Raw genomic sequence first — 11,084 nt, forward strand, 5'->3', positions numbered from 1 at the left:
TAAGAAGCAGAGTTTGAGTGGCTAAAAAGTCAAAATATATTACTTTCCAAAAGTTTCTTATACCATGGTCATCTTAAGAAATGAGGGGTTGGCTAGTGGGAGTTCCCATTATTTTCTTCCAATACATCTTAGGGTAAAAGAAAATTGGTCCGATGTTGGCTACACAGACAAAAAAATAGGTTGTTAGAGCACAGTCGCCTGCTTAGTTAAGTAGTTCTGCAAATTCGTTTACATTTTTATTTGATCAAAAAAATTGGGTAAATAGAATTCAGAGACAAGTGAGAAGGTTTTAACTAAGAATTGGTTGTAAGACAACCATTATCTTCAAGGATAAGGTATTATGTACCATTACTGACTGGGGTAGGCTACCTTTCTTTTATTTCTAGCAGTGTCTATCTATAGTAATATGATTATGAAAAGGAGCAGATGCTTTATAGAATTCTATAAGAATAGAATTGAATTCTAATTCTAATAAGAATAATTCTAATAGAATAGAATGAAGCAGATGCTTCATAATATTATATAGTGGCTTTTGAGATTTTCAAATAGCATACCATTTAAAAGCTTTTGAGGGGCTGACAACTTTAGTTTTAATGTATATCTTGAAAGAAAGCCATTTAAACGTCTGAGACACTTTAGAGGATAAAAATAAAATTTGGCGGTTAGAATGTGGTTATCTTTGACAATGAGTGGTTATCTTTGAGCTTGTGCCTTATTCCTAATTACTATACCTATTAACGGTTTCTTATATGCATTTTATGGGACAGAAAATTTTGAGAATATTTTAAACCATGACAAACTTACAAGAAACAAATGAATAGAACAAATGAAAAAGTTCGTGACAAACCAAAAGTAAAGGATTAAATCCCTCGGTAAGAAAGGAAATAAGAATGAGCATGGTAATTATTGAGCTATTTATTTATTTATTAGTTTATTATTTTATTTTATTATTATTTTATTAAATTTATATTATTATTATATTTATTTATATTATTATAATATTATAATAATAATATTATTATTATTATTATAATTATATATTATTATATTATTATTTTATATAATTATTTTATTATTATTACCAAAATACGGTAAGCATTAACAAGCTTGTCGCACTTAACAATTATTAAATAAAAAAAACAAGTTTTTTTAACTGAAAGTAAGGAACGACGTTAAAACATAAAACGAACAGAACTTATTCCGTATATGACGGGGGCGGTCCCCTCCTCACCCCCGCGCTCGTTACGCGAAAGTTTGTTTATTTGTTTTAAATATATAGTTGTGAGTAAGTCAAACTTTAGCGTAAAGAGCGAGGCGTTGAGGAGGGGACAGCCCCTTCATATACGGAATAATTTCTGTTCGTTTTAAGTTTTAACGTCGTTCCTTACTTTCAGTTAAAAAAACTTGTTTTTTTATTTAATTTTTGAACGTTTTTGAATTAATGCAGGTTTTGATTTTGGCTCACCGTACATGAATAATTAAAACAAAATTTGCATATTATATTTGGTTAAATGGCTTTCTCGAAACTTGTTTAATTTTATTTACGAACGTTTTTATTAGTAATAAATATACGTAACTTAGAATTAACTTACGTAACGAACTTCTATATTCATAAATTTTTAACACGTATATTAGGGGGTTCGCCCCTAGTCAATACCCTGCTCTTTAAACTATAGTTCGAATTTTTTTTCCAGTTCTTTAAAAATGACCTCTTAATCACAATCAGTTGATCAGTTGAAAAACTTGTTTTTTTTTATTTAATTCCTGATCTTTTTCTTTAATAATGCTGGGAAATCCGGCGCCCCCTTCACAGCAATGTCCCTTCCCCCATGAAAACTTCCTTCATGGAAAGATCCTTCCATATATCCCCCGACCCTCTCCTTCCCCCACCTACCAGAAAAAATCTCCTCTGAAAAAGTCTGTATACTTCCCAATAACCAATACTATATGTTAACATTGAGTAAAGTTCATAACTTTCAGCCCTCCCCCTGGGGACTTTGGGGGATCAAGTCATCCTAAAAGACATTTTTATCATATTTTCGACCATGCTGAACAAAATGGCTATCTCAAAATTTTGATCGGGTGACTTTGGGGAAAAAATGAGCGTGGGAGGGGGCCTAGTTGCCATCCATTTTTTGGTCACTTAAAAAGAGCACTAGAACTTTTAATTTCCGTTCCATTGAACCCTCCCACGATATTCTAGGACCACTGGGTCGGTACGATCATCCCTGGGGAAAAGAAAAAAAAAAAAAAAAAACAAATAAACACGCATCCGTGATCTTTCTTCTGGCAAAAAATGGAAAATTCCACATTTTTGTAGATAGGAGCTTGAAACCTCTACAGTAGGGTTCTCTGATACGCTGAATATGATGATGTGAATTTCATTAAGGTTCTAGAATTTTTAGGTAGTCTTTCTCCCTTTTTTCGAAAATCAGCCAAATTTTCTCAGGCGCGTAACTTTTGATGGGTAAGATTAAACTTAATGAAACTTACATATTTGAAATCAGAATTAAAATCTGATTCTTCTTATGTATCTATTGGTATCAAAATCCCGTTTTTTAGAGTTTCGGTTACCATTGAGCCGGGTCGCTCCTTACTTACAGTTCGTTACCACGAACTGTTTGATTAAAAAGTCTATGACAGTGTTGACGCCACAATATAAACATACAGTAACTAAAACATACACACTGAAAACATAATAACTGAAACATCCAGTAGCATACCAAACTAACTGAAACATATCTAATAATAATTTAAACATACCAAAAAGTAAGCCTACAAAATAACTGGAAAACATACTGGTCACAAATCAGCTAATACAAAAAAAATATTCTCAAAACAGATTGTGATAAGACCTAGTGTAGAAATCTGTAGAGGCTAAACTACTTTTTAAAGACTGAACTGTGGTACTTACAACTATTACCAATGGAAGTGAATTCCAAGTCTTCCAAGTATTAACTCGGTTTCTGTAGGAAACAAACAACTTGTTATGATATAACTTTTTAGGCTTAGGGATGGATATTGCAGATAAAATGTCCAAGAGAAGAGCAGGGTGGTTTTAGGAAGCAGAGAGGATGTGTCAACAAAATGTTCACTCAGTTCATTCAATGCACCCAGAGTAGTAAAATCCCTGTGCGAGCGCTGTGTAAAATTTGCTGTGAATTATCTTGGGCATTCGTTTATCGATCAATTTGAAAATTATAAACATTATTGGATAGAGAACAATACAAAAAATTATTTGATAAGTTGACAGAGAAGTGCCTAGTGAATTATCTTGGGCGTTCGTTTATAGAGCTATTTGAAAATTATAAACATTATTGGATTCCAATATGGTTAAGAAAAGTGGAAAGCGATCAAGACAAAGCGATTTGGACGAGTCTAGAGGTTCCACGGAATCGACTGATAATTTTTCACAGTTGGATAAAATCCTTGCAATCGTTGAAGAAACTAAGAATATTATTGCGGAATTAAAAAGGGAAATCAGTGACATTAAGTCTGGTTTAGCGTCCCTAATGTCTCGTGTTGAAGATTTGGAATTAACAAAAGTGACCCACGAAAATGAGTTATCCAGTATTAAGCAGGAAATATCGGCAATACGTAAACAAATTGCAAAGGAACCCGGTTTTGGTGAGTTAGCTACGAGAGTCCTTGTGGTAGAAAACATGGATAGAAGAAGGAATATTATTCTATGGAACATTAAAGGTGAATCTAAGTCAAAAGCTAAGGAGCATGTTAACGCTTTACTTTCCCAACATCTTGGGATTAAGACCCAATTTGAACTCCTTGAGTTTACCGATCGATTTATCAAAATCCAGCTCAAAGATGGTAAGGACAAATTCTCTATCCTTCAGGGAAACAAGAAATTGGGTGAAAAACCGTTCAGAAGAGTAGCCGGAAATGAATTTTCCTATGTCTATGTAACAGATGATGTGACAAAAGTTGTTCGTGACATTCGTAACTGCCTGAAAGTCAAACAGAAAGAATTGAGAGAAAAGGAAGTCATTGCTTGGATCCCCCCCAGTCGTCCCACCTGCATTTTGCTTGATTGAGAATGAGCTAAAAGTGAAAATTAAATAGTATAATGTTGTATAAGTCAAATGCAAAAGAAATGTATAGGAAGTGGATTAAAGTGGTTTTTTAGTATGTTTGAATGGATTTATGATTGTAGTTAGTTGTGATTTAGCTCAGGTATCCGTGATTAAATTCCGCTTGCCTTAGGGTGATGATAAGGATCATGGTTAGAGTGAGTATGATGTCAAATATTGTTTATGTATTAATTTTTTGGTCTTATTTTTTATTTTCGAAATTTTTTGTTGCCTTTTATTTTTTTTTCTTTCTTTTTTTTTATTTTATTTATATAGTCTCATGGATACGGGATGAGAAGTTTTTGTTGAGTTTGGATCATTGATTAGATAAGTTTTGTACAAATTCATGCTTGTAGGTTGGAGGAACTTGAAAAAAATATCCTTGACATTAATAATTGTTTTCGTAGGTTTTCTTCTCAGTATCAATATTTGAAATATTATTATAATGCACCTAAAAATAAATATTTTTTTGTTCATGATCTTCCACCTTTAAATAATCAATTTAAACGACTGTCATTTTGGAATTGTAGAGGATTAAATGGCAGCTTAAATTTTTTGCATGATTTTCTTAAAGGGTCGTCAACAGATGTGTTAGGAATTTGTGAAACATTTCTTGATAAAAATAATACATTCCAACATTATGAAAATTATAGGTTTTTTCATGCTAGTCGAAAACAGAATAAGAGAGGAGGAGTTGGTATTTTTATACGAGAGGTTTTTGCATCTTCTTTACGTAATGAATCCATGGTTTCTCAACATGGAATTCATGTTGAGATGCTATTTGAGAGTTGTGTAGTAGAAGTGAATGATGGAAGAAATACTTTTTTGGTAATTGTAGTATATCGGCCACCATCGTCTAGTATTCAATAGTTTTTAAGTCAATATGAGTCGTTGTTAGATGCCCTCACCCAGCAACACCATCCATTTTTAATATTGATTTTAATATTGATTTAATGCGACATAATGTTTCGACATCGAATAAGGGATTAGAATTTTTGAATATTTCATTTTTACATGGTTTGTCACCTACTTGTTTACTACCATCAAGAATCTGTGATAACCATGCAACTCTTATTTGTACCATTTTTACTTCTGAAAAGTGCCTAGATACCAATATTGTTTTGAATAACACATCTGATCATTGTTTTGTTGTTTCTGACTTCTCTGGATCAGTAGTGGAATGTGAAAAGAGACCAGATGAAAGTTATAAAACGATAATTCACCAAAAAAAGATGGATGAGATGAAAGTAAAAATAGGAGATATAGATTGGAATGATGTCCTAAATGTTGAAGACCCGAATCAGCCAATTGTTTTATTTTATAGGATATTTAACCAAATTTTCGACCAAGTATGTCCTATGGTATTAAGAAAGAGTAAGGATTTGCCTCGTAAACCATGGGTTACTGAAAGCCTGTTAAAGAGTATAAAATAAAAAAATAGATTGTATAAGGTGAAGATGCAGTACCCCAATGAAATTAATATTGAAAATTTTAAAAAATATAAAAATCGGTTAACTCTTGTTCTCAGAGAAGCGGAAGCAAAATATTATTAAAATGAATTTCGCAAATGTGATTCACCTCGGGAAACATGGAAATTAATAAATGAAAAAATGAATAATGTTAAAACAAGAAATATTCCATCTCACATTACAAGTCATGAAGGAGTCAAGATAAGTGATGAGATAGGGATGGTGGCAGCATTTGCTGACCATTTTAGAAAATTTGGACATGGTCTGGTGGATAAAATCTCTGCCGGAACACATAATCATAGAAAATATTTACCAAATAAAGTAGATAATACTATATTTATGTGCCCTATCCGGTTCTCGGAATACCAAAAAGCCGTTACTAGTTTGAAAAATGGGTTTTCGGCAGGATGTGATGGTATATCGACTTCTCTGTTTAAAGAATTAGCTGGTGTACTTTTTCAGCCGCTTTTATATATTTTTAATTCTTGTATAAAAAAATGGATTTTTCCCAGTTTGTCTTAAAGTAGCTAAAATTTTACCTTTGTTTAAAAAAGGTGATAAAGATAACCCAAACAATTATAGGCCAATTACTATTTTATCACCTGTTTCTATAGTTTTTGAAAAGATAATAAAAATTAGATTAATTTCCTTTATGGAAAAGAACAAGTTTTTTTCTCCTAATCCGTTTGGTTTTTTGAGTGGTAGATCAACAGAGCAAGCAGTAGCTGCTTTACATAACTTCTTATCAGAGGCTATGGATGATAGTTATTTGGCGGCAACTATATTTTTTTACATAAAAAAAGCTTTTGATACAATAGATCATGCAATTCTTTTTGATATGCTGGAAAATATAGGAATCCGTGGAATAGCTCTGGATTTAATGAGATCGTATTTATCTGAAAGAAGTTTTAAAGTCCAAGTTTGTGAAGAATCATTTCATATTTTCCCGTTAAAAAATATAAGGGTACCGCAGGGATCTGTATTGGGGCCGATGTTTTTTTTGATTTATGTAAATGATCTTCCAAATTGCATACCCTCAGGTGATGAGTTACCAATACTGTTTGCGAAGGATAAAGGAAGTAGTTTGAGGGCGGGCAACGAGGAAGACCTACGATTGTCCTTGGAGACTGTTGCTTTGAATGTAGCCTAAATTCTTGGTTTCATGATAACCGATTAATACCTAATTTAGAGAAGACGGAATTTATTGTTTTTGGGATAAATTTGAGGTCAGTGAAGCGTGTGTCATTTCAAATTATTAATATTGGAGTTTCCTCCATAAAAAGAGTGGATTTATTTAGATATTTAGGTATTTATATTGATTCAACTCTGTCGTTTAAGACGCATATTAGTAAACTTAAAGCAACAGTGTCCAGGAATCTCGGTTGTTTGCATAGATTAAAGTTTCTGTTTTTATACCAAATCATTAGAACTTTATATTTTTCATTAATTGATTGTTATTTCCAGTATTGTTCGACTGTTTGGATGCTGACTTTCCCTTCACATTTACGAGGACTCCAAATTGTTCAAAATAAATCAATAAGAATTCTGGACCATTTTTTAGCACACCCTAGGAAGACAGAGGAATTATCTGAAATTAAAACATCTTTTCTATTTCTTGATATTCTGGATTTACAACAAATTTTGCACCTTAATTTTTTGCGGATGGTTTTTGAAAATCCAACATAAAGATCATTTTTTCAATAGTATGAAACTTTTGGTTGAAAATAAACATGTCCTTTTATCAAGAGCTAGGATTAAGTTTCTTTTCCCGTTTGTTAAAATTGAGAGATCCAGACTAAGTTTAAGATATCAACTTCCTCATATTGCGAATAAATATAAGTTATTTGAATTAGTAAGTGAATCACCATCACTATACATATATAAAAAGAAATTGAAAAAGATGGTCCTTTCAGTCTACAGTAGCGGGGATTGATTGTATTATTGATTTATTTATAACTTGTTAAGTAAATCCCATCCCTATCGCCGTGTGTCGATAGTTAAGTTATGTATGGTTTTTTTTTTTTTTTTTTTTTTTCTCCTCTTACTTATTCTTTAAGTCTAATTTAAATCATGGTATGTTATTATAGAATTTGCGTTTATTTCTGAAGTTAAGTTATCGGGAAGTGTATTTTTTTTCCCCTATTGCTTTTTAATGAGTAAATTACGAGATTATTCTCTTCTCCTTTGTATAAAATTTATTCATATTTTTTTGTTAAATAGAGTCAATTCAAGTCAAGTCTTAAATTAATAGTTCAATAGTGTCTGAATTTTAAGACACCTTTAGTCCTCAGTTTTATACATTATGAAAAAGCATTTAATTCAGCTGATAGAAGAGCATTAGTGAAGGACACGACCTTGCATGGTGTACAGATAAATACATTAAAGTGATTTTGCTAATGAATGAGTAAAATACAGCAGTTATGGTAGGAAATGAAGTTACTAGCTAGTTTTGTATTCAATCAGGAGTTGAGCAGGGTTGTGTTCTATTTCCATTTGCAAGGGTTATTATGATGGACTTTGGCCTAAGGAACATGGTAAGGCCATGGGAGAGAATAAAATCAAATGGGGAGGCACAACACTCCTAAACTTAGATTATGTAGATAATTTGAGTGTTGTAGATGAAAATGTTAGAACAATGAATGGCTTTGGAGGTTTTGGGAGTTCAGGATTCAAGAATACATTCAAAAGCTAATGTTCAGAAGACTAAGTTGCTTGGACTAGGAATAAATGAAAGTGAATATGTGATGCTGGGTAGCAAGAAGATTGATTAGGTGGGAAAGATCACCTACCTGGTTAATATTACAGGCAAAGATCTTGGAAGCAGTAAAATGTAAAAAATAAAATAACCAAGACCCTGAGTATCTTTTTTATAATTGAAAAAAAATTTTAAGAATAGGTGGACAAGTGTACAAACCAAGATTAAAATATTGGAAGCTACAGTGATGACAATGGTCAAGTATGGTTCTGAAATGTGGTAGCTTTGGAAGACATAGGAGGATATGTTGTATGTTTTACAATTGTCTACAGATCCGGGTTGCAGCGGTAGCTAGCAACCTAGTAAGAGACGATCACGTCCAATGTTAAGAAATATAAAAACCCATAGCTCCTAAAAAAGGAGTCAGATCAAAACAAAAAGTACACCATTAGAACCGCCTTGTCCGAAACCCCTGTATAGGAAACTTTCTGTCCCTTGGCTTGAACAGCAATAGAAATATATTGGCTTGAAAATCAAGAAAATTGACTTTAACCACGTTATTCTCGTCAAAAGGGATATTTTTTTCTTTTTTTTTGTATCCAGAGATAGCTTGGCACTGGAACATCGTAGAGGGTTGTTCAATAGCTCATTTTAAAGCAAATTAATTGGGTTAAAAATCTATAGTAACTAAAATAAATTATTTCTAAAAGAGAATAAATTTTTCCAATAAAAACTGTATTTTTGATGCAGTGACGTCATAATTACTATATAAGATCATCATAGTTTTATATTAGAGCTATGACGTGAATAGAGTGACGTCATAATTAGTATATAAGGAAAGTCAAAACTGAAAATTCTCTCATTCTTGATTAGAATAATGGTTAGATCAAAGCAGGCTATACGCAAGTTGAAGAAAGAGTACTACACAAACAACAGAGATAGTAACTTGAATCGAAAAAAGCAAAGGTATTCAACCGACCAGGTGTATCGAGAAGTAATAATTGAGAGAGCAAAAAAAAGGTATTCAACCGACCAGGCGTATCGAGAAGTAATAATTGAGAGAGCAAAAGAACGGTATGGTAATGATGAACATTACAGAGAAGCAAGAATTGAGCAGGCTAGACAAAAGAGCAGGGAACGGTATGATAATTTATAATAAAGAACGACCTCTTGCCTATGCTATATTTTATTGGCCACTTAACTATAGTATAGGTTAGTAAAGTTTACATAAATAATTTACAGTAAAGAACGATCTCTCATCCATAGTAACTGATAAATGGTGGTTCCAGGGGTAGTTACTTGAGGTTCGTCTCTTACTATTTCAAAGAAGAAAAAGCCGTAGGCTTTTTCCTGTTTGTAATGATATAGCATAAAAGAAAACCCAAGTGGTAACTGATTCACAGTATCCGGGTTGCAGCAGTAGCTAGCATTGCAGTAAAGAATGATTTCACGCCTATATTTTACAATAAATATCCGGGTTGCAGCGGTAGCTAGCAACCTAGTAAGAGACGATCACGTCCAATGTTAAAAATATAAAAACCCATAGCTCTTAAAAGAGGAATCAGATCAAAACAAAAAGTACACCATTAGAACCGCCTTGTCCGAAACCCCTGTATAGGAAACTTTCTGTCCCTTGGCTTGATCCGGGTTGCAGCGGTAGCTAGCAACCTAGTAAGAGACGATCACGTCCAATGTTAAGAAATATAAAAACCCATAGCTCCTAAAAAAGGATTCAGATCAAAACAAAAAGTACACCATTAGAACCGCCTTGTCCGGGTTGCAGCGGTAGCTAGCAACCTAGTAAGAGACGATCACGTCCAATGTTAAGAAATATAAAAACCCATAGCTCCTAAAAAGGAGTCAGATCAAAACAAAAAGTACACCATTAGAACCGCCTTGTCCGAAACCCCTGTATAGGAAACTTTCTGTCCCTTGGCTTGAACAGCAAGGGAAATATATTGGCTTGAAAATCAAGAAAATTGACTTTAACCACGTTATTCTCCCCAAACGGGATATTTTTTTCTTTTTTTTTCTTTTTTTTTCTTTTGTATCCAGAGATAGCTTGGCACTGGAACATCGTAGAGGGTTGTTCAATAGCTCATTTTAAAGGAAATTAATTGGGTTAAAAATCTATAGTAACTAAAATAAATTATTTCTAAAAGAGAATAAATTTTTCCAATAAAAACTGTATTTTTGATGCAGTGACGTCATAATTACTATATAAGAAACGTCAAAACTGTAAATGGTCTCATTCATGAATACATAATTATAATAAAGATCGAACTCTTCCCTATACTAACTTGCATACGCAACTTCACTATAGTTAATATAGTTAAGATTACAGTATTTATATTATACATCATTATAAATTATAAAAGGTTCAAATATTCGAGGATTATAGAGTTAAAAATTTTCCCACACCGGGATTATAATAAAGATCTAACTCTTCCCTATACTAACTTGCATACGCAACTTCACTATAGTTAAGATTACAGTATTTATATTATACATCATTATAAATTATAAAAGGTTCAAATGTTCGAAGATTATAGAGTTAAAAATTTTTTATAATAAAGATCGAACTCTTCCCTATACTAACTTGCATACACAACTTCACTATAGTTAAGATTACAGTATTTATATTATACATCATTATAAATTATAAAAGGTTCAAATGTTCGAAGATTATAGAGTTAAAAATTTTCCCACACCGGGAATCGAACCCGAGCCTGTTCAGTGAAAGTTAACTATCCTAGCCACTAGACCATATGGAACCATAAAGAAGTATGATTTAAGAGCCATATGCATATTATTATTTCACCATACCAATTATAA

The sequence above is a fragment of the Artemia sp. Qi Xiang Cuo genome, chromosome 18, assembly GCF_049724085.1.
Source record: "Artemia sp. Qi Xiang Cuo chromosome 18, ASM4972408v1, whole genome shotgun sequence".
NCBI classification, from domain to species: Eukaryota; Metazoa; Arthropoda; class Branchiopoda; order Anostraca; family Artemiidae; genus Artemia; species Artemia sp. Qi Xiang Cuo.